The 4,540-nt window shown below is 34.1% G+C and overlaps 1 pseudogene; it reads left to right on the top strand.

The window, feature by feature from the left end:
• The first annotated feature begins 3,912 nt into the window (after window positions 1–3,912).
• On the top strand, window positions 3,913–4,235 carry LOC112660812 (tubulin-specific chaperone A-like; annotated as a pseudogene).
• The last annotated feature ends 305 nt before the right edge of the window (window positions 4,236–4,540 follow it).

Genomic DNA, 4,540 nt, shown 5'->3' on the forward strand with positions numbered 1-4,540 from the left:
GTTGATAATCAAGAATGATCACTTAAAATTTCATTTCAATTACTTGATTGGAATGAGATTAACGATGTATATGATATAGTTTGCCAATATGATGATGACGATATTTACAAAGAACTACTAAAGTCGAGTAACTATATTTTGAGGTTTAAGATTAGAATTGCAGATAGCATATGGAATTTCAACTGTCTTAGAGTCAGTGAACTGATTTTAGCTTGAAATTATTATAATAGGCTACTTCATAAAAAGTCTATGGAGAATTTGACATCCTCAGCTTTTTTTTAAAATAACTAGTCCATAATTAAATATGGGACTTTAATGATGAAGAACAAAGATTCAGATTGATACACAGAACAAAGTTATTTATGTGCTAACCAGGTGTGTCAGAGTAATGAATTGAAAGCATTTAGAAGTGCCCCACTATTATGGGAATGAGTCTGAGATACTGGCATGCAGGGGCACTCAGATCATGTAGTAATCGCAATTCTTGATTGGATCGGGCAATATGTCCCACTGTGGTTGCTAATCCCTCTATGGTATCAAAAATTATTTTTTTGAAGGCTAGTTGTGCACAAATCCATCCTGTTTCATTAAAAGCCCTCAAAGGGCTTTATTTAAAACAAAATTTAATCACTGAATGTGCAAATGAGAAAAATTAATTTTTTTTCACTGAAAAAAGATAACAGGAAAGAATTTCTGGGATATGCAAGGAAATAATTTGTTACTTAAGCTGAGGAAAGACAAGTGTGAAGTAGAATTATATCCTATACTTCATTGGCTCCCATTAAATATTTACATATCTAAGAAGGACCTGAAACACATGGGGAAGTACATGGGAATATAAGGTAGCACACTTCTGTAAGTATATGGAATTTGACAGAGTAAATGAAAATAGAAAAAAGTTTGAAAGTAGGCATAAATCATATGGAACACAAGATAAGTTGTATATAAAACATTATATACATTTGGAGAAGAGAAGAAAGTGAAAAATTAGTACAGTATCCTCAAAGAAGCAAAGTAAAACCAAACTGAATTCAATGTATTTGTTAGATACTAACCAGAGGGGCCTCAGAGAATAAATCCACCTGCGGTTAACTATTGTGTTTATGCAGCTCATATTCACTGAAGTAGAATTTCTGTATTTTACATCTTGTGGCTTCTCCTTCCCAGAAGTTAACTTTATAGTTTTATAAACTTTCAAACCCTCTTCTCAATGGCTTTTTATTTTCCAATCATTCTCAGTGCCATTAAATGATTTGCTATTTAAAATTTGCCATTCATACTCTTTAGAATTATTCAATTGTCTCAGTATTACTTGCCAATGGTTGAGTGTGTTATTCTCATAATTGGGTTACTTTTATCATCTCATTTTATGTTTATTAAATTATCTGAAATTTATTGTGTTTTGAATTCTGGTAGACAAGAAAATCATGCAACACTTGTTTTCTGTTTTAATTGCTCCAAATCAGTTTTGATGGCAAGGTATTAGAAACAAATTCATTCAAAGTAAATTCCAAAAACCCACAGACTTTAATTTACTTTTTGGTCTATATCATTTCAATTTAGAAAGACAATTTCTTCTTTTCCTCTTGAGGAACACACGTCAGCTCCATTCTCTCCATTCTCTCACTGATTAACCACCCTCTCCTGCACACCGTGTGCATATGTGCACACACATGCACACACAAACACACACATGCAACCACAGTAGTAGGTAATTATAATTTTGGATTACAATCCATATATTAATATTAAACTGTTATGTTATAGGTCAGTTATATCTTAATAAAGCTGAAAAAAAAATAAAATTAAACTTTCCTTCCTTTTGTAGTTACTGAAAAAACAAATTATGTTTGCATGTATATACCATGTATGATAATGACCTCTTCGAACATGATCTGGTCAATCTTGTATTTGAATAATGAACACAATCTGGAAGTACAGAGGTAATTTTACCGAGACTGTCTTGTTTTATTATACTTTATTTAAAATAAATATGTTATAAGATGCAATATTAGTTTTGTTGATTGTTTCCTCCACAGTGAAGGAAACAATCAACAAAACTAAAAGGCAACCTACAAAATCGGAGAAAAAGTTCACAAATGTATATCTGATAAAGGTTTAATATCCAAAATCGATAAAGAGCTTATCAAACTCAACACCTAAAAAATAAATAATCCAGTTAAGAAATGGACAGACGACATGAGCAGACATTTCTCTAAAGAAGACATACAGAGAGCCAACAAATGCATGAAAAGATGCTCAACATCACTCATCATCAGGGAAATACAAATCAAAACCAGGATGAGAATACCACCTCACACCTGTCAGATTGGCTAAAATTAACAACTCAGGAAATAAGAGATGTTGGTGAGGATGTGGAGAAAGGGAACCTATTTTACAGTGATGGTAGGAAGACAAACTGGTGTGACCACTGTTGAAGACAGCATGGAGTTTCCTCAAAATGATAAAAATAGAACTACCCTACAACCCAAAAATTGCACCCCTAAGTATTTACCCAAAGGATACTAAAATACTGATTCAAAAATGCACATGCACGCCAATGTTTATGGTTGCAATGTCCACAATAGCCAAACTACAGAAAGATGCCAAATTTCCATCAACTGATGAATGGAGACAGAAGATGTGGCATTTATATGTGCTCACGTGCACGCGTGTGTGTGCGCACACACACACACACACGCTGAAATATTACTCAGCCATCAAAAAGAATGAAATCTTTCCATTTGCAGCAATGTGGATGGAGCTAGAGTTATTATGATAAGTGAAATAAGTCAGAGAAAGACAAATAGCATATGATTTCACTCATATATGAAATTTATGAAACAAAACAGATGAACATAGGGAAAGGGAAAAAAAAAGAGAGGAAAGCAAACCATAAGAGACTCTTAACCACAGAGAACAAATCAAGAGTTGATGGCGGGAGGTTGGCAGGGGAAGGGCTAATTGGGTAATAGGGAATTAATGAGGGCACTTGCTGTGACGAGCACTGGGTGTTATACATAAACAATAAAGCACTTGATTCTGCTCCTGAAACCAATGTCACACTATATTACACTACATGTCAACTAACAAGACCTTAAAAAAATGAAACAAACAAACAAAAAAGAAATGCAATTTTAGTTTGCATTAAAGGGAAAATATAAAGCAAAACTTTTTCCCTATGGTAGGGGGAGAAAATTATATTATGTCCCAAGTAGAATGTTGTGTTGTATTTATAACAACATAAATATATTTATTTATAATTATAGACATTTCCTAACTGCAGAGAAGTGAAGATGTCAAGTAGATATACCAATGTGAAGTACAGTTGGAAGAACTGAAAATACAAACACAAAGAAATGGAAATGAATCTGTAATTAACTGCTTAAGTTAAATGAAAACTAAAACAAAAAGAAAGAAGTAAATGGCAACCAAAAACTGACCTTCTTCAAAAAGAGACAGGCACCAAATTTATAACTATATCTATTATGCATATAAAGCCAGCTGGTATATCCTATCGTAAAAGTACTCATATATTTATAAGATTGTTTCATAGAGTTCCATGTACCTGGTAATATTTTCCCTCACATTCCCATTGAAAAGTTTGCCAATAAGGTTGTTGATTGCTGCACTCTTTCTTCTTGGTCAATACATAAGTTCTAAGTATGGTCATGGTTATCTTTAGATTTTTAAATATTTTTACATATAAAACAAATATATTCCTCTTTCATGAATTGCATATGACAGTAACTATTGGTCAGAAAAGAACACTTCTAGGGATATTATATGCAAGCAAAAGAGAACATCATTTACTAATTATGTTATTAAATTAGGCCTAATTTAAACAGATAACTATAGATCTTCCTCCACTGTTACCCTAGCTTTCCACCTCTCAATAGTGCTCTAGGGATCATGGCCCATCCTTGCATGAGGCAGATCAAGATCAAAACAGGCATGGTGAAGTGATTGGTCAAAGAAAAAAATGATGTATGAAAAAGAAGCCAAATAACAAGAAGAAAAAATCGAAAAAATGAAAGCTGAATGTGGTGAAAATTATGCCATTAAAAAGCAGGCAGAAATCCTGCAAGAGTCCGGATGATGATCCCAGATTGCCAGCACAGGTTGGAAGCTGCATATACCAATCTTCTGCAGCTACTAGAGAGTGAAAAAGACTTGGAAGAAGCTGAGGAAATAAAGAAGCAATTTTAGTATTGGGTTCAGTGAAGTCTGATTAAAGTTTTCATGGGATTGAGCATAGTGAATGAGAATCATGACATTGAATTACCCCAAAGGAGAATGTTTCCAGGGGTTCTTGTTTGCTTGTTTGTTTTGTTTCTTTTCAGCACTCAGAGTAGCTTCACAGAACCCCAAATTGTCCTAAGCAAAGACCAGCGTCTCCCAGAGGGCAACCAGCATTGACCACACCACCTGCAGCTCAGCTACTTGACAAACTAGATTTGAAAAGCTATGAGAAGTTTGTGCTTCCCCCCCAGCAGTTGCCAGTCATGGTTTGGGGACAGCTAGATGCATTGTGCTCATG

This window comes from Canis lupus, chromosome 4 (genome assembly GCF_003254725.2).
Source record: "Canis lupus dingo isolate Sandy chromosome 4, ASM325472v2, whole genome shotgun sequence".
Classification (NCBI taxonomy): domain Eukaryota; kingdom Metazoa; phylum Chordata; class Mammalia; order Carnivora; family Canidae; genus Canis; species Canis lupus.